This window comes from Lolium perenne, chromosome 6 (genome assembly GCF_019359855.2).
Source record: "Lolium perenne isolate Kyuss_39 chromosome 6, Kyuss_2.0, whole genome shotgun sequence".
In the NCBI taxonomy this organism is placed as follows: domain Eukaryota; kingdom Viridiplantae; phylum Streptophyta; class Magnoliopsida; order Poales; family Poaceae; genus Lolium; species Lolium perenne.
Window position 1 is genome coordinate 149,240,828 of NC_067249.2, and position 20,551 is coordinate 149,261,378.

Genomic DNA, 20,551 nt, shown 5'->3' on the forward strand with positions numbered 1-20,551 from the left:
AAATTTCTCTGGTAGTAATATACATAGATCACCAGGATATTTTGGTGAAAATTAATTTCATTGCCCTCGAGTAAAAAAAAGCTATCCAGTAAGAAAATCATGTTATGCATCTTTGACATGATTTCTTGAAGGAAGTAAATGTTTCATAGATCTAGCTAGGTAAAATTATCTGCTCTGATTATTATCATGTGCTTAATTTAACCCGTTTGCAATGTGAACCATATTTAAAATAAGGCATACACGATCACAGTGTATACAAAACAACCATGAGTGGCCATTCGTATTTGGTTATGGGATGAGTAGAACCATGAGGCTAAGCCATGGGTCGGTATTGGGCTCGTGTTCTACTCCTGGCCTTTTATGCCAAGAGCTTTGGTTTGTAAGATCTCTAAAACATTTTTCTTAATCAATGAAAATGGCAAATATTTTGTCTTGTTTCAAAAAAACGACCATACCTTGACACTCTTCCAAACAATGTTCGGTAACTTACTGCATGGTGTTGGTAATACATTTTGGGGCTTAATCTTGGGCAAGATGACGACTTTTTGTTGGTTGTTATCATTATGCAACACCAGATATGACCGTTACTGGGTGCTCTGGCAACGCGGATGACGACGCGGGTGGTGATCCCGTTACGCCGCTGCCGGCAATGGCACAGGCAGGAAGCAACGGCGGCAGCTCACCAGAGCATCTCCTCGGTGGACGCTTTTGGGTGTTGGAGTCGTCGGACGACGAAGATGGTGAAGACTTGGAGGAGATCTCGCCGCTCGGAGACAGTGCTTCCTTTCGATATCTATGTCGTTCGCCTGCAGCGGAAAGTGACATGGATCTCAAGGAATGCTCTCAGGAGCTGGCGAGGAGGGCATTCAAGCGGATCAACTGGCAGAAACAACAGAGAAGAGCTGCCATGGAGCTCATGTCGACAGAATGTACGTCGTCTTCTCCGATCGCGATGTCGTTGGGCAGGTCTGTTCTCAAATGTAAACCAGTGAATCTGTCCATTCTAGAACCATTTGTCTTTGAGGATGATGGTCTGGAAGGTTGGACCGTCCTTCGCCGGAGGTGTTGGCCGCCGGCGTCCGGCAAGAGGTCGCCTGATCCGGTGATTACGGGATGTTCAAATTCTCGTGGCTTGGGCCCACTTCACATACAGCCTTGTGCAGCCTCGATTTTGGTCCGGGGTGGTCCAACGTTGCTGATTCATCTTAGGCCCGTGTCCACGCAATCAGATCGATCTGATGGTGCTGATCGGCCGATTCAGGTAAAAGTCGAGAGCGCCATCGCTGGACGAGACTTTCGTCGTTTGCTAGAGTTTGCGTGGAGAAAGTTTGAGAAGGGTGAGCAGGTCGTGCAGCGGCGGAGTTCCAACCCGCTGATGAACAACGATGGAGTCCATGGGGGCTTCAATCCTGGCCGGGGAGGTTTCAGGAATGGTCGCGGGGGCTTTCAAGCTCATGGCGGCTTTGGCAATGGGCGTGCTGCCAATGGGGCACGTGGTCGTCTAGGCCAGGGAGGTGGTCGAGGAGGGCAAGGATACGCTGGTGGCCGTGGCTATCAAGGTAATACCAATATCGCCTTTGGCCGCAACTATGTGCATTGCGAGTCTAGTGGTACGGCCGGCATGTGTAATTTTGCGGGTTCCAGAGAAGAGAATTGGGGTGGACCGAGAAATGTCAATTCAAATTTTCATAACAACAATAGAGCCGGATATGGGAACAATCAATAGAGGTGGATCAATAGCAATAATGTTGGAAGGGGAGGTGGTTTTCAGAACCGCTTCTGTGGTAATGGCGATGGTGCAGCTGCTAGGGGTTCTATAGATGCTGATCTACTTCACCAAACTGTACAAGCCATCATTGCAGCGGTGATGGCAGCCCAAAAGGTCCCTGAATCTGTTGGAGGGGTGGCAACGAGCAATGCAGCAAGTACCAATGGGGCATCTGTTACACAAGGTCAGGTTATGCCGGTTGTGGCACCTAGTGAGGCTCTGCAACAGTCAACCATGATCAACAAGGATGTCGTGGAGCCTCAAGTGGTTGGAGTAACTGCAAAAGAGAATGAAGGACCATGACCTGTAAAGAAGAAGAAAGAGGACAAGACTGCTTGTTTTCGTTGCAAGAAACCTGGGCACTATATTGATGATTGCACTACACCTTTTTGTGATTTATGTGAGTCAATTCATCATGTATCTTCGGCATGTCGTCTTCTGCAAGCTCCAAAACCTACTGCCATTATTCATGGGTATGCCAATGAAGCTCTTATATTTTTTGAGTTGCCATGTGGAGCCTTCAAGGCCAAGGTGGAGAATCCTAAGCTAGCCAAAGTTACTGTTGAGGGGGAGGTAATGACTATACCTGAGATAATTGAACATTTGAAGAAGATAGTACCCTATGAGAAATTTCATTGGGAAGTGTTTCATTATAAGGATAATATCTACATAGTGAAATTACCAAGTAAGCAGGAAGTTTAGAGGCGCAATAATTTTGGCACTTATATATGTCCAGAGAGGGAAACTTGTTTGTATTTTGATCTTTGGTCTTCTGTGGAGGAGCCACTATATATGCTGCTAGAAGTTTGGGTCCGTGTCTCTGGGGTGCCTTCTGACATGAGATATGATTATTTGTCCTTATGGGGAGTTGGATCTCTTTTTGAGAAAACACTGGATGTGGATATGCCTTTTACTCGCAAGAATAAGATGCTTAGGATCAAGATTGGGTGCTTGAACCGTAATCTTATTCCTGCGGATAGTGATGTGTTCATTACGAGGGGTTTATTCAAACTTCATTTTGAGGTGGAGGCAGCCCATGGAGCTCAATAGGTGAATATGGTGGATGCAAATAATGGCAAAGATGGGGGTGGAGATACACATAATGGTGCAGGGAATAATGATGGTGGAAATGCTATGGATATGGATACTAAAGGAGCTGAGGATGATGCAACTTCAAATAATAATGGACAAGATGTGCATAATACAAAAGGTGGTGTCGAAGGGATGCAAGAACAATGTCAACATGTTGATGAAATTCAAATTGGGACGATGAAGGTGCAGCTCTCCCCTACAGGTAGTGCTTCATTTTATTCATATTTGGGCAAAAAAGTCCCGTTTTATATGTCTATATCGCATGTTGGAATTTTGCCACTAAACAACAAAAACTGCACTGATTTTCATGCAAATTCACTGCCCAGCAGATCCACCTCGGAATTTCCGACGGTCGGAGCTCGTGTGGCGTGCCAGGGTGCTGCTAGCCTGCGGCAGTGCAGACCTGCATCAACTGATGCTGCTCTGTCCGCCGACAGCGAGCGTGTGCACGCCAGGCGAGACAGCTGCTGCATGCAGTAGGCGGACCAGGCCCGGCCAGCCAAGCGGCAGCTGGTTGCAGGGGGAGCAGCGGGGCTCGGATCCTCTGTGCCAGTGGTGTCTCCGTTGAACGTGCATGCGAGATCTTGGCCACAGAAAATCCAACTGTCTGCTGGAGATGGCCCAACGCTGGAGGATGTTGTTGGAACCAATCATTGCTGCCAGGTGTTGCTGATTTCGGCGGATCTTCTATGCATGGACAACGTGTAGCTATCGGTTGCAACCTGTTTCTAATATTTCAACAAATTCTATTTTTTCGGATGTGTATGAGAATGAGACTTTGATGGCAGGGGCATTTTGTTTGATACAGGGAATGTTATGTTCTTCAGCCTACTGTACCTGGTTCGTTGGATTTTGCAAAGGGAAAAGAGGGAGAAAACTTAATGATGCATAAAGGAGAGGGGTTATCTAGTATGGATGATCGGAATATGGTGGGGATTGCCTCACCTCCGATGGCCAATGGTAAAATTTCCTCTTCTTTTCGGTCTACACCAAATGATATGAATTTCTATTTTTTTCTATCTTTAATTGCGAGTTCATCTGATAATGTGCCAGTTCGTCCTACTATGGAGGAGGTTATTGCTTTTGGGGGTATTCCGAGGCCTTCAACTGGTGTTAGGTCTAGTACCCGGCTGGGGAGTCAGGCAGATGTGGATTTGCCATAGATGGAAAAAAGCTATAAAGAAGGCACAATTGCGTGATGTTCCTCTCAATACGGGTAATCCTTTAATCCCGAAATATTCTATTGTTAATATTCCGGAGTCTGATATTATTCATAGAGCTGAGCGTCTAGGAGTGTCTTTAGGAAAAACGGAAATAGAGGTGGTAAAATCTATCAAATGTATTAAAATGTTAGAGGAGGAACGTATTTTAACGATTTTGCAAAAAAATGTGGATGAGAATTTAAATAAAGAGGAGGGTCCTGCCACTCTTGTAATGTCGAAAGTATCTATACTTTGTGAGGACTTGATTGAGGATGGGCATCCCACTGGAATTAGATGATCATTTGGAGCATCTAAAACCGGTTGTCAAGGAAAATAAAACTAGGCAGAGGAAAACTTATGACACTAACAATATTCGCAGAAGTACTAGGCGGAGAATGAAAAAACAGTATTCATAATGTAGAACCTAAAAGGAATGAATTGAAATCCAGGGGTTTTTGGGGTACTGCAAAGCATTTGTTCGTCAGAGAGGAGATTAGGGAACATAAGTAAGATTTCCTAGCCTTGTTGGAGACTGGAAGATCAAATTTCTCTATTCATTTTCTAAATCAACTTGCTGCAGGGTACAATTATTCATTGTTTTGTTTATCTCCTCATGGTCAATCTGGGGGTATTCTAATGGGAATAAACTCAGATACCCTACATGTGATAAAGGTGACTACTGGAGATTTTTGTGTAAAACTTCACATAAAATGTAAGAGAGATGGTTTTGAATGGATTCTGGTGCCGGTTTATGGGGCTGCCCAGGACATGCACAAAAGCAGAATTAGTGCGAACATGTGATTATGAAACATTACCTATGTTGGTGGGTGGTGATTTCAATATTATACGGAAGAGAGAAGAAAATAATAATAATAATTTCAAAGCTCGGTGGCCTTATGTGTTTAATGCGATTATTGCACATTTGAATCTAAAGGAAATTGCTCTTTCTGGCAGACAATTTTCGTGGGCGAGTCGTCGAGATGAACCTACTTATGAGAAGTTAGATAGAGTTCTAGCATCCATCTCTTGGGAACAGAAATTGCCGTTAGTGACTGTCCGTGCATTAACAAGGGCTGATTCTGATCATACAACGATTCTCATTGACTCAGGGGTTAAAGCACACCTGGGTAATAAACCAAAATTCTATTTTGAGCTACATTGGTTGAGACAAGACGGTTTTTTGAGATGATAGAGAAGGAGTGGAAATCGGTAGTGGCAGGGATGAATCCCATAGATGTTTGGTTAAATAAATTACAGCATATTAGAAAAATTCTCAAAGGATGGGCAAAAAATCAAAGTGGGAATTATACAAAGGAGAAAGAGAGATTATTATCAATTATTGATCATTTCGACCTAAAAGCGGAAATAACTCCTTTGAGTTCGCCGGAAAGAGAAAAACTTAAGAAGGCTAACGAGAGTTCGAATAAATTAAGACGAGAGGAGGAGTCCAAGTGGGCTCAAAGAGCCAAAGTTAAGCATATCCAAGAAGGGGGGAACAATAGGAGGTATTTCCATTTGATTGCAAATGGTAAGCATCGAAAAAAGAAAAACATTCAATTGGAACAACAAGAAGGAACAATTGTTGGAGAGGATAATCTTAAGGTGTATATCACTGAATTCTATAAACAGTTATTTGGGGCTCCGGTTCCAAGCAATATTTCATTAATAGAAGAGGTGGTGAATGACATTCCGCAGATTTCATCAGATGAAAATGAGATTTTAACAACTCCTTTTGCTGAAGAGGAGGTCTTTGAGGCAATCTCACAGATGGAACATAATAAAGCGCCCGGCCCTGATGGTGTTCCGACGGATTTTTATCAAAATTTTCAAAGGTGGACTTAGTGGCGCTTTTTAATGAGTTGAGTGGAGGGTATGTCTCCCTTCACAAACTTAATTTTGGTGTCATCACGTTACTACCCAAGAAAAAGGATGTGGTACAGATACAAAAATATAGACCCATTTGCTTACTTAATGTATGTTTCAAAATATTTACTAAGGCAGGAACAAACAGAATAACAGGGATTGCCCCTAAGGTCATTAGACCAACCCAAACTGCCTTTATGCCAGGTCGAAATATATTAGAAGGGGTAGTTGTTCTTCATGAAATGATTCATGCGCTACATAGTAAGAAATTAGATGGGGTGTTATTTAAGATTGATTTTGAAAAAGCGTATGATAAAGTTAAGTGGTCCTTTTTACAACAAACTTTGAGAATGAAAGGTTTTGCCACATAATGATGTAAATTAGTTCAGCAATTTGTGCAAGGAGGGAGTGTCGGAGTGAAGGTAAATGATGACATTGGTCATTATTTTCAAACAAAGAAAGGATTGCGGCAAGGGGACCCTCTGTCCCCAATGATTTTCAATATTGTAGTTGATATGTTTGCCATCTTAATTGAGCGAGCAAAAGATGATGGTCAGGTTGGGGGGGGGGGGGGGGGGGGTTATTCCTCATCTTGTTGAGGGTGGCATCTCTATACTATAGTATGCTGATGATACGATTCTTTTTCTGGAACATGACCTCCCTAAAGTTGTAAACATGAAGTTGATTTTATGCATTTTTGAAGAACTCTCGGGGCTTAAAATTAATTTCCACAAAAGTGAGATGTTCTGTTTGGTAAGGCAAAGGATGAAGTGGATCAGTATAAGCAGATCTTTGGATGTGATGATGGATCTCTTCCCTTTAGATACTTAGGTATTCCTATCCATTACAGAAAGCTAAGGAACTCTGATTGGTATCCAGTTGAGACACGGTTAGAAAGCAAACTGGTCTGCTAGAAAGGAAAATTACTATCATATGGAGATAGACTTGTCCTTATTAATTCAGTCTTAACAAGTTTACCTATGTTTATGTTATCCTTTCTAGAGATACCTGTTGAGTTAAGGAAACGATTGGATTTCCATAGATCTAGGTTTTTCTGGCAGTCTGATGAAAATAAGAGAAAATATAGGCTTACAAAATGGAATATAGTCTGTCGGCCTAAAGATCAAGGTGGCTTGGGTATTGAGGTGCTCGAACTCAAAAACAGATGCTTATTGAGTAAATGGCTCTTTAAGCTGCTTAATGAGGACGGGGTGTGGCAGGAGCTGTTGCATAATAAATACTTAAGTCAAAAGATCTTATCGGCAGTGCAAGCTAAACCAACAAATTCACCCTTTTGGAGGGGTTTAATGAAGGTGAAGGATGAGTTTTTTAGTAGAGGTTCTTTAAAGTTGGCAATGGAATGAATACTCGATTCTGGAAAGATACTTGGTTAGGGAATACCCCCTTAGCGCAGCAATACCCATCGTTATATAATATAGTGCATCACAAAAACGTAACGGTAGCTCTGGTGTTAGCCCAAACCCCGCTGAATATTACTTTTGGATGGGCGTTGTTGGGAAACAGATGGACTTTATGGTTACAGTTATGTCGAAAACTAATGAGGGTAAATCTAAATGATGATCATGATCGCTTTGTTTGGGGACTGACAACCAATGGTTTGTTTACGATAAAATCTATGTATGAGGAACTTATGAGTGATCACACCCCTTATCTGAGAAAATATTTATGGAAAGTTAACGTTCCTTTAAAAATTAAAATCTTCATGTGGTTTCTAAGTAACAAGGTTTTGTTAACTAAAGATAATTTAGCTAAACAGAATTAGAATGAGTGTACGAAATGTGTTTTCTGTGGAGAACAGGAAACCGTCGAACTTCTGTTTATTAATTGTCTCTTAGCTAAACTTCTTTAACGCACGGTCAATTTCACTTTTAATCTTCCACCTCCAACCAATATTACGAATATATTTGGTAATTGGTAAAATTAAGTAGATAGACAATCTAAAGTTTTCATCCGAATTGGGGTTTCCGCTTTATGTGGTCTATTTGGAGGGTAAGAAATGATATTATTTTAAACAAAAAACAATCTTTTCACTTCTTGCCGGTTATCCATATGATGGCACACTGGGTTCAGTTATGGGCCCTCCTTTCACCGGAGGGACAGCGGAATGCTATGGTTTCTGGATGCAGACGGCTCCAGACGGTCGCTCAGGATATCTTGTGCCAGGCTGGCTGGCGTCATACTAGGAGGCTACAGTGATGTGTAATGAGACTATGTTCTATTTGTTTCACTGGTTGATTCTTGTATCAAGTGTAGGCGATGATTGAGTTGTAAGACCAAATATTTGAGACGTTGCAGAAGCCGGGGTTTTAACTCCCCATTTCGAGAAAAATCTTTGTGATTGAATTTTGAAGTGTTAACTTTAGTCAACGGACTGTCGGACTGTGAATCCGTGGTGGAACGGGGAAACATCTCGTAAGTCGTAAATCTTATATCTTATATCTTATATATATATATTTACTAATTGGAGACTCCCAACGAGACTCCACGTTAATCCTGGAGATTAAGAACTTTTTGTCCATCAGATCCGCTAATGATACATTATCTACCGTTGGATGGCGTTCCTTTCACGGCTTCAACCCGCTTGAGACGTGGCTCCTCTATTCCCGTCTCCTTCCACAATAGAAAAAAACTCGCATCTACCTAATCTCACGGTGGCGACTTGCGAGTTATGCGTCCGCCGGCCTACCGCCTGAAGTGCATCCGATGTTCGCCGGTGCAGATAGTTCGGACTCCGTCCATCGAGGCATCGATCGGTCTCATAGGCCTCTGCACGCGAAAGCAGGAGCAGCTGCCGAAAGTCCCATCGGGCAGTGTTGGATTGGACGAGGAGCAGCGGCAAGACCTTTACCTGGATGACTGGATCGGAGGCGGCTGCTTATTTCTGATCATGTCGAAGAGTCGTCACTGATCGCATCGCTCAGCTGCGTCCATCCATGGTACAAACATTGGTTGCTTACTTGGTATACAAGGATTTACTTTGATCATTATTGATTTGGGCGCACAATGCATGTGTGCACGCTCGCGCTTGCTGCAGACCAATTAATTATCTTGGTAGCCAAATTAACTGATCGTATGTAGAATTAACTGATCGTATGTACAACCGAAGAGGTGTATGTGATGTAATATATGTGCAATTCTCTTGGTAGCCAAACTAACTGATTGCCTGTACTACTGTAGATACATGGGTCATGTATGTGCGAAAACATATATGGATTTTAGGTAATCAACTTCATAGTACGCACTGCAAAGCTCCGTAAGAGACATGTTAGTAATTCAATGGATTTTGACGTATTACACTTCATCTTATTTGCACTACATGTCAAAAGTGTTAATTTTGCAATATTATTAAAGATGCAAGAGCTCAATATTAGAATACCCTGAAACCCTAATTAGGTCAACTAAATGAACTAACTTTTTTTTTATAAAAACGATGACTTTACTTTAAAATTTCGTTCGTTTGGCTGAACTGGGTGGGCAGGCTTATTTGATATTCTGACGTTGACTAACTTTCATATCGAAATATTATGGCAATGATATGGCCCTATGATTTGCTATTATATTTCTTCAGATTGGAAGAAATCAAATATTTACTTGAGTAAAATAGCACGTGTACAACAAGTACGCGTGGGATATGGAAGCAAGAAGAGAAGTTGAGGAGCTTAGAGCATCTCTAGTCGCGTCCCCCAAAGGGATTTGGGGCGCGCCAGAAAAAAAAGCGTTCCAGCCGCGTCCCCCAAAGCCCATTTTTGTCCGGCGCGCCCCGATACGGTGTCCGGCGCCCCGACCCCGTCCCCGTCCCACAGGGGACGCTCCGGGCACGCCGGACACAACGAAAAGCGAGGCGAACCGACGCGGGCCCGACCCGTCAGCGGCATAGGGAAAATTCGTCTCACACTCCCGCCAAATCCCGCCGCTCCCGCCAAATCGCGCCTATACCGCCGCGCATTTCAGGCCTCCCAAAACATATCCCGCCGCCGATTCATTTCTCCTATCCCGCCGATTTCTTTCTCCCTCCCGCCGTCCACCCGCCGCCGCTACCCTCTCCACATGGCGCCGCCGACAGCCCCCAAAAAGATGGCGAAGAAAGCGGCCAAGAAGCCGCCGGGCAATGGGACGGAAGGGGCGAAAGCGCCGTTCGCGAAGCCGCGGAAGGCGCCGGCTGCGAAGAAGAAGCCTGAAGGATGGACCGACGATCAATGGCAGCAAGATTGCCTGCGCCGGAAGCTATCGATGGCGGAGCGGAAAGGACGGAGGGCGGCGGAGCTGGAGAAGAAGGCTCAGGCGGCGCTCCAGCACCAGCACGTAATGGCCGGGTGTATCGCCGCCACCAACCCGAGCCCATGGAGTACGTCCGTGCCGGTGTACGTTCCAGGAGTGATCTCTCCGTCGCAAGCCGCCTTCTACAACGACGGCCCCTCCGCCACTCCCGGGTGCGTGACGCCTAACTTGTCGCCGCACTACCAGGATGCGCTGCCGCACGGCGGCTTCAACCCCAACAACCTCTATTCCCCGGCGTACGAGCAGCGCGAGCCAGGACCCGGTCCGGACGACGGCCCTTTCACCGGCCGCAGGGGTCCGCTCGAATACGACGGCGCCGGTGCTGAGGAGGACGACGGGGTTGAGGAGGAGGACGACGAGGAAGAGGACGGGGTGGAGGACGACGAGGAGGACGACGATGAGGATGAAGAGGGCGGCAAGGAAGAGGACAACGAGGGTGCCGGTGACGATGATCTCGTGGAGGTAGACGCGGACGGCGTGAGGACGAAGAAGAAGAAGAAGAAGGCGTCGGGAACACGAGGCCCGAAGTGGACGGTTCTGGAAGATCTTTGTCTGTGCGAGTCGTGGGCGACGGTGAGCCATGACTCCATCATCGGCGCCAACCAAAAAAGCAGGAAGTATTGGGCGAGGATCAAGGCCGAGTTTGATGAGCGCAAGCTGATCAACAGCGACTACAAGAAAGTGGCAATGAAGAGGAGCCAGAAGGCAATGTCGACGCGATGGGCCATCATCCAGGCGTCGGTGAACTCCTTCCATGGGTACCATCAGGACTTAGAGACCAGAGGCGACAGCGGCGCCGACGTCGCCCAACTGGTACGACTCTTTCTTCCATAATCCGTAGCGCCTACATTGTGTTCGATGAAATGACTCCGCTTCCTTTGGTTAGTTTGATAGGGCCATGGATTTGTACTCGAAGAATTCGGAAGGTCACAAGTCTTTTGTGCTCATGCATTGCTATGGCAAGCTCAAAATGAATGAGAAATGGCGGTTGACGCGCTTGTCGCTATCCAAGGGGAAGGACGCCATTGATCTGGACGCGCCGCTGGCAACTTCGACATGGCGTCCTACTGGCAACAAGGATGCCAAGGCCGCCTTGGCCGACGCTGCGTCGTCTGAGAAGACGCAGGCGTCGATCACGAAATGCCTCGCCGACGTCTCCTCGACCTTTATCTCCCGCGACAAGAAGGCCGACCAAAGGTGGGCCGAGCTGCTCAAGAGGCAAGAGGAGAAGCTGGAGCTCAAGAAACGCAGGGACGACATGTCCCTGCTGAGAACGTCGACAGAGGGAATGTCTCCCCGGACGCGAGCGGCGCACAACTTCTTCAAAGGCCAGATCCTCGACGACATCGACGCCAAAATGGCGGCGGCGGACGCGGCGGCCCTGGCAGCGGCATCGGCGGCAGCGCATCAAGAGCAGGCTGACGCGTCTTCTACTGCTACACCTGCGTCGGCCTCTGCGTCGGCGACGGAGCAGACGCACCATGCACAGCAACAGGCAGATCGCGACGAGGTCATCGTGCTCGACGGGCCTGCGTCGACTCAGGATACGACGCCGTCGCCCAACCCCTTCTTCTAATTTGCATGCACCACCGGTCTGTAATATGATCGCGCGCCCAGTACTTTGATCGCCGCTACTCTGATCGCGACGAATCGGCGGGAACGATCTCTTTTGAATGCATCTATTTGAATTTCTAATTGGGGGCGGCGTTTGGGGGACGCGGCTGGGGAGCGACGTCCCCCAAACGCGGCACGGACAAAACACGTCCCCCAAACGCTCGATCCGGCGCGGTTTGGGGGACAGTTTGGGGGACGCGACTGGAGATGCTCTTAACAATTACCAATTCCACCCGAATTGGATTGGACAAGGTTAGCTTTCCCATATCTCTTATTGTTCAATATGAAAATATACATGCAATAAATTGTATTTAGAATTTTCTGTGATCACAGTAATAGTTCAAATCTTCGAACCTAGCTCTAATTACAATTCCCATAGTGACATATATATATATATATATATGCTATTCTCGAACTGGTTCGAGAATAACTATTCTCGAACCCTTTCTGAACTTCCGCGTGTTTCACAAGTGAACTTCTCGATGGAATAACAGAATTGCATGTTCGTGCGGACAGTATTTTCATGATCATTTTCAAACCGCTTATCGGATTGATGCGTATAATATACCGTTGGATTCGCACGGAAATTTCGCATCTTTTTCTTGTTCATTGTTTTCCCAAATTCTATATTGATTAAAACTAATTTGAAATATACAAAACAACGTTTTCGCGGATTTCTCTATTGTTGTACAGTTTTGGGGTTCCAGTTTTCAAACCGTTTATCGGAATGATGCGTATGATACGCCGTTGGAAAGGTACTGACTAGGCGCACCTTTTTCATGAAGAACACTTTTCTAAATTCTTTATAGTTTAAGAGCAGATTTGAAAATACGTGATTACGTTCTTCGAACTTCTCGGTTTTTTGAACTGTTTTTGGGGCTTATTTCTGAACCACTCATCGGAATGTTCCAAATGATACTGCGTTGAAAAGATATTGATTAGGCGAATCTTTTTCATGTTGAATGTTTTTCCAAATTCTAAATGGTTTTAGTTTAATTTCAGAAATACATAAAAGTGAAGATAACGCCGACACGAGAACATTTCGAAATTGGCTCATCTAGATTGATTAGGTGTGGCATTGCGATCTGTTGGAGTATTAGTAGAGTTATATTAGTGCTAATTGTACGTTGAGTTGGTCGATTTGCGCAATCGGTGGTTGTACGGACGATTTCTATGCGTATGATTTCCGTCCAGAAAAACAGAGTGCATGAGGTGCTCGAATATAGAAGTGAACTTCCTTATATCTATTAGTGAACTTCCGATCGCGGTATAAAAGTTTCAGGCATATAATAAAATTATAGCGAACTTCTGTGGATGTGAACTTCTTCTTCTTCCATGAATCTGAACTTCCCGACGGACTTCAATATTGTACAGGGCGAACTTCCGAAACTTTAGTCCAGTTCGAAGTGAACTCCATTTTTAGAAGATTTATCGACATTCTTAACAATTTGAGAGCAGATTTAAAAATATAAAACTCCATTTTTAGAACTTGTCGTTGTTCTTTCAAACTATTGTTCATAGTGAACTTCAATATTATATGAACTGAACTACTAATATTCACTGGGAGAACTTTTGTGTATTTTCTATGCGAGCTTCTAGAAGAATTTTGGTGTAATGTTCATGAAATGAACCATGCAACAACAAAATAATGAACTTCCTAGACCATTTTAAATTTATCATCTAATTTTCTAAAACAATATTGAACTTCACAACCACGTTACACATTTAATATAAAAATGAACTTGGTGGATAGTTCGAAGCGAGCTTGTATAAGAATTTTGGTGAACTTCATGCTATAAAAATGTGAACTTTCTTGAGAAGAGGATTAATTGAGTCTTTATGCGGACCAAAAAAGTTAATTCCTACGTCAGATAAGCTAAGCTTCTCCAAATAATAAATAGTGAATAGTGAACCATTGATGTTTGGAGAGTGAACTTTTGGGAAAATACATAGTGACATTGTTGATAAAAAATAAGTAGGAAGTGAACTCCAGGACAGAAAAAACATCAGCCTGTCATATCAAAGTGAAATTATTACAACAAAAAAATGAAAGAAAACTCCCACACTGACATTGTTTTGATGCATATTTGGAAGTACCATTAGGTTGCCAAGTAACATAATCATTATTTTGTAAATACTTGCATGTCCAAGGCTGTGGCGCATGCCTCCATCAATGTGCCGTGGCTGGAGATCACGCCATAATGTAAAAATAAAAATTAAAGAGAGGTCAAACTAGAACAGGATGCAGAACTCTTGGCGAAGTACTCAGTGAGCCACGCTCAGTCATCCCCTGAAGCTGGTAAGGCGCACATCTTGAAGGTGGTTCAGAGAGGTCAAACGCGATATACCTGCACTTCCAAATTGGCAAGAAATGAACTTCGAACCCAGGAGTGAATTTCATGGAATTACACATCTTAAAATACGGTAACAATAATTCTTTGTTGTCAAAAGGAAGAACAAAAATCCAGTACTAAGCGAACTGCCAGAAGTTCAATGAATTTCTCAGAAAATATACTTAACTGCCAGAAGTGTTTTTTATACTAAGCAACAAAGCACCAAAACGCTATTAATAGTAGAATAACTATGCCACTATGTTTTATCAGTATCACCTAGTATAGGGGAAGAGACTTACATGTTATTACTACGCCTACTGGTTACCATTCACAGCCTGCCACAAATCATACTTTCCTTGAAATTGCACGTCATCCTGCAGGCAACAGTACAACACATAGCTTATGACAAGTGAACTTGACACATTATGATGAACTGAACTTCAGGAAAGGGAAAAACTGAACTGAGAAACAAATAAACTAAACTGCAGAAAAATGGCAGAACTTAACTCCAGAACCTGGTGCATCACCCCTACTTCATCGTGTAAGTGAACTTCTGTCTTTGCCGAATGAGGCATTCCCACGATGAGCAAGTGAACTACTGCATATGTCTAATCCGGAGTTCCAACGAGCCTTGTGCAACACCGGCACGGGACTCTCCTGCTCCACCTCATGCCCTGCTACATCCACACACGGCAGGTCCATGGTGTCCTCACTTGCCTGCAACACAGGAGGAACTTCAGATATAATAACTGAACTTTCATCTACAAGCAACGTGAACTTGCAGCAAAATTGTTTACACTAGTCAATTCACGGAGCAGAACTTCAGAATAGAGCCAACCAAAAATAAAGAAGTGTATCGGTTACATTTTTCTCTGTTTTTTACAGGAACGTGAAGTCCCTCCTTCGGCCTAATTGAACTGCTCAGTTGTCAAAAATTACCCGTCTACTAAAACAAAATAAACTTCCTACAATTTTGAGTGCTGGCAGAGAAGGCTTAGTCTATGATACAAAAAAAAGTATGTCAAGAACTGCCATTACCTATTAACCATAATAGTATAATACAACTGCAATGTTTCATTCCTGTGTTTTATCAAAACTCCACTGCTTTTCCACCTCTCTCAGATCTTATAGGCTTACAAATATCAAAAAATGGAGTATCCAAAAGCATTCAGAAAATGTATTTTGTGAAGATACACCTGCACATACGAGATGCAATGAAGTAACTTCTTGAAATCGGAAAGTTAACTTCAGAAACGAATGTTGTGTGTTGCAATTATCCAAACTTTGCCTAAACAGAATGCTACTACTCCCTACATATAATGTAAAAAATCTAACACAATTCATAGACATCATTATTAGCTCTGAGCTCCTCAACAAACGAAATGTATAAATATACTAGTAGACAGTGGTAGATGGTCAAGAGCAAACAAAATACTAGATAATGCTTTATACATCAAAACAAGATTGCTCTGAGCTCCTCAGCAATATGCATTTTTTTTCAAATGAACTTCATTTTATTTGCGGAGTGAACTTCACTTTTACAAAAGTGAACTCACCATTACCATTTAGTTTGTTTCATAATAAAATGAAATGAACTTTCACGGTGTGCAAATTGAGCTTCCCATTATGTCCGAAGTGAACTTCCCAACAAAAGTGAAGATGGTTTGATTATATTTGAACCCCAATGCGGCAGCCAGGTGCTCGGTCAGCCCCAAGAAGACCTACACTGATCTGCTACGGAATGAAGTGTGAACTTCCAGAAATGAAGATAAATTATCACGAATATTGAACAGAAATATCAAATTTATCCATCTGCACTTCCCGAATGCAAATAATGCACTTCCAAGAAAGAAAATAAAAATATGGAGGCGAGCTATACTTTTTATTTAATTCATGTTTGTGGTTTTAACTAAAAAGGTAGACAAAATAAACTTCCTGATAATAAAGATGAACTTCCCTTTCTGAATAATGTGAACTATACTAGTCCATACTTAGGTTCGACAAGCGAACTTGCATTTTAAATAAAAGCGAACTTCACAGTCTATGAAACAATAAATTTCCAAAAAACAAATGAGTAAACTTCATATGTGAAATAGGTTAAATTGTTTTATGTGCTGCAATCGTCTAACATTTGCTCAAATACAAAGCTAGCAAACAATCTTTATGTGAAAATTCATACAAGGCAGCAGTTAAGAAATATAGTGCAACACCAACAGTAGTTCAGAAGCATTACAACCTCACCAACAATTCTAAAATCAACCAGCAGCAAAATCAATCCAAACATGAAGTGAAATTATAGCCCGAACGAGAGTGTTGCCACCATGGAAACAGATTAAGGGAGACGGAAGCCGGACTAGCAGTTGTGGACGCACTAATTAAGAAGAAATAAAAGAGAAACATGGGACAACATAAGCGAACTTCCTCCATGTTGCCCCTGTAGTATCGTTGTTGTCTCCAGGCGAAAATGGACCGGCGACGTACGTTGTATCGGTGTAATTATTATATTTGGACCAGTATGGGAAGGCTATGGTCAGGACTAGAAGAGACATAAAACAAATACAAAGACCACAACACGTTTCTACTTACTCTCACTAGGTATTCACTTCAATTATTTATCCTATAATAATACCATGTGTTGATTCAGTCAAAGAAAATGAAGTTATTGGAGCTGCCTACTGCTCCATGTGTTGTTTTGGCCATCTATCCAGCTATGCATATTAGAGGAGGCAACGTCCCATGTCGCATCAATGTTTTTATGCTAAACTTTTTAATGTGGGCTTTAACAAAAAAAAAATTGGACAAAGCGAACTTCCATTAAAAAAACAAGTAAACTTCATGTGTGGACGAGGTAATTAACTTGGAATGAATCCTGCCAACAATAGAGCAGAACTTCTATTAAATATTTAATGTTAAGATGAAAATAAATGGCAAGTGCACTGTATAAACCAAACGAATGAACTTCCTAAAACTAACAAGTGACCCGAGAGCATTTTCTGCTATCTTTTTTAACAGGAAAGTGAACTCCCTATTTTGGCGTAATTGAGCTGCTCATAATTAACATGTGAACCGCTCAATGCTGTAAATAAACAAGCAAGTATGACCAAGAATAAAACCACATGCAGCAATAGAATTTCGCATAGCAAGAACCATAGTCGACAATGCGAGGAGCAGGCTGACCTGGGCATGAGAGTCCAGCTATTCTTCACACTTCAAATGGTTAGGACTCCCTGCGGCTGCATGGAAGCCTTCCTAGTCGTGGGCCGCACATCACAGATGGAGGCTTCAAACTACAGAAGTAAAAAAGAAAGACGTCATAGTTATAAGTCTATTTGGTTCAGGCCTTTCTCTGGTAAGAAACTACACAAATCGAGGAATAACACCTGACTAGATAACTTCTTCAATTGGAGGGCTCCATGTGCGTCCTGATAGAACTATTTTTCAATCCAAAGTGAACTTCCTCTATTATTTGGACGGAAGAAGGTAAAGTTACAAAAAGAAGAGCACATCTTTTATTTTACATACAATGAACTACCTATTTTATCCTATGTGCACTTCCAGACATATACTTTGTATTATTACATGGCACTGCATAACAATCATTTTTTAGTGTAATAATCCTTGAGAATAATAGATGCAGATTCATGCTGCTCCTCTTGCTAAAGAGGTTCATTTTAATGTGCGGGATACTTCAGACCCTAGATAGGTTGTTCCAATGTTGTTAAATCAAATTATCGCACATAAATTTTAGAAGAAAATATCAGTCACATGGGGGAATTTGCTCGTGCACCTGCCATGTAACCATCTACATATGAATTCAAACAGGGGCACTTTTGAGTGCCTACCGGCAGCATAACATCAAAAAGCTTTTAGCAAGACATCAAAGAGCAGGTAACCAAACTTGGTCAGGAACGTTGTGGTTGCACTTCCCGGCAAAAAGAATTGAACATCACAACCGCACATGCATTTTTCATCTTACAAAAATGAACTTCGTGCAAGTACCAAGTGAGCTTCCGAACGAAGTTTCAGTGAAGTTCAAAAATATTTTCGCGAAATGGGCTTCATATATGTATAAATAGAACTTCCGCGCAATTAAAGTTCAAGTACTCTTAGTGAATTAATATTCAGAATAGTACCTTGATCATATAGTAACCATAAGAACTAGAAAGCTACCTCGAGAATCAGAATAGTACCCACAACCTGCGGGTGCTGCGCTTCAAGTTGGACTCCCGCCATGGCTCCTGGCGAAATCTAGCGATGAGCGCTAGTGAACTCCCCATAGGTGTCATAAGTGCACTGCCTGTAATTAATTTTAGAGATGATTTATTTGTAACATAAAATAAATGGAGATAACTCCTTGCATAACAATTGTTAAACTATCCAAAATAGCAGCAGTTAATTCATATCAGCAGGTCACCAGTTCAGTTCAGCAGCTGGAGCAAGTCAGAAATAGCACCCAACGGTGCAGGCACTCCTAGCGGTGGCTCTCTTGGTGGACCAGATGAAAAAAAAATATGAAATTAGTTTGTGTGATGTAATTATCTAAACTTTGGCGAATATAAATCACGAATACACCATTTGTATAAAAATCTCAGCACACCTGCAGCTGTATTCAGAAGTTTAAGCATCGCCGACAATTCTACATCAACTAGCAGGAAATGGTTTTATCCAAAAAAAAGTAACTAAAGCAATCCTACAGAGAGGCGAACTCCCTCACGAAAGAAATGCACACCGTGCAGTGCACCCATGATATACCGGCTAAAAGAAAAGGAACAGAGTCATCCACCAACAGTGTAAGAAGTGAATAACCTGAAGTATTTAAAAGCCAACTACAGGCATTAGGACGAGCTGAACTTCTAGACTTCACGCATTAGTTCAGGGAAAGAAGGAAGTGAAACAGCGTGCGGGATAGGAGCCGCACCCACGGCCCAAAAGCAGAATAGGGGCAGCCACAAAGGCAGGCGTCGTGCATCCAGCAACAACACAGATGGCCAGGGATGGTCGTTGGTCGCGCAAGTACCACGGGGGTTCAGAAAGGCTCCGGGGCATGTGGACGAGGAGGGAAGGGTGGGCTATGCCGGTGTGCTCCAGATCGGGCCAGGGGAAGGTGAACTCCTAGCAGTGGAGGGGCGCCAGCGGCAGTGGCGTGGAGGTAATCCGGCCAGAGATCCATCGGATCCATCAGGGAAGAAGGGGGCGGGGGGGCTACCAGGGAAGGGGAGCGCATGAGGCAGAGTGGAGAACCTGTCGGTGCGCGCGGCAGGGCATCGCCGGGCGGGATGCGCGCGATTTGGAGGCGAATTTGGCGGCGCCGGGACGGATGCCCTCATCCTAGAAGGGGAGGGCGGCGCGGGGTGCACGGTGGCCTGCCAACGCAGCGCAGAAGGTGGTTGAGGGAGTGTGGCCCGCCGCGGGGCATGGGAGGTCGGGGAGGTGGCTCGCTGACCCGCCGGCGGCACGCCGGAGCTCGTGGAAGGGGCACAGGTGGGCGACTGGGTCGCGTGGGGGTTGACGAGCGTTGGGGGGCGTTTGGGTCAGCCCGAGGTGGTTCCGCGTGGGCGGTGGTACCTGCTTTTCTCGGGCGTTCAGAGGGGGCGGTTTTGGGATAAGAAACTAAAGCGGGAATAGCGGTTCGAGAATAGCTATTCTAGAACCCCTGTTAAGGGGGGTTCGAGAATAGTTGGACTCTCTCTCTCTCTATATATATATATATATATATATATATATATGAGTGTGGATTTTCTACAATGGTGGGTAGCTACCCCATACTTGGCCGCCGTCAATTCTAGTCTCTAGATTCGTGTTGGATTCTCTTCATGCCATCACTTGGTGACCATGTTAGTGCCACTAATAACTCTAGTCTCTCTTAGTTGCTAAGTGGGTCGTGTTCGAGAAAGCATGCATGGAATCTCTGAATGGGATAAAGTGAGTAGAGAGAAGACTTTTTGTCAGGTGAGAGAAAAATTTGTCAGGTGAGAGAATACTACTTTTTTTTATCTTCCAGCACTCCCTCTCTGGCGATGTATCTTTCGTTTATGTTTTGTTAGGTTGCTATTATTTTTTAGCACGTACATCGAAGTTGAAAAATTCTATTAACAAATTAGACTGTGTCGAGATAAAAGAAAATATGATTAGACCAAGCTGCTGTTGTTTCGTGGCGTTGAGACATGCAACTATACAGTTTGTTGTGAGCTAATCACGCAGAGAAAAGTAAGGCTGAGGTGCTAGCCAGGGAGAAAAAAAACACGGACCATACATGTTTTTACATTTACACTTTACCTTGCCTTAACAGATGCTACGTGCGAAGTTCTCAAGTCGTTTGCTGTAGAAAAAATTGGCGGTCTACTAAATTTGTTTTCTGTGCCTATCGTTTTAAAAAAGTA

At 43.5% G+C, this 20,551-nt stretch overlaps 1 long non-coding RNA gene across 5 annotated transcripts; it reads right to left on the bottom strand.

Annotated features, from left to right (window-relative positions):
- Positions 1-13,773: 13,773 nt before the first annotated feature.
- Positions 13,774-19,037, bottom strand: LOC127307232 (uncharacterized). Of its 5 annotated transcripts, none has more exons than XR_007855336.2 (7): positions 18,586-19,037; positions 18,342-18,468; positions 17,552-17,630; positions 17,349-17,458; positions 15,210-15,367; positions 14,471-14,888; positions 13,774-14,186 (listed from the first exon to the last, which is right to left on the bottom strand). It is a non-coding gene; the product is annotated as an uncharacterized lncRNA (long non-coding RNA). The 5 variants fall into 5 exon arrangements; XR_007855333.2 differs by having other exon boundaries at positions 14,471-14,545; positions 14,679-14,888; positions 18,342-18,661; XR_007855335.2 differs by adding an exon at positions 15,728-15,902 and having other exon boundaries at positions 18,342-18,661.
- Positions 19,038-20,551: the final 1,514 nt, after the last annotated feature.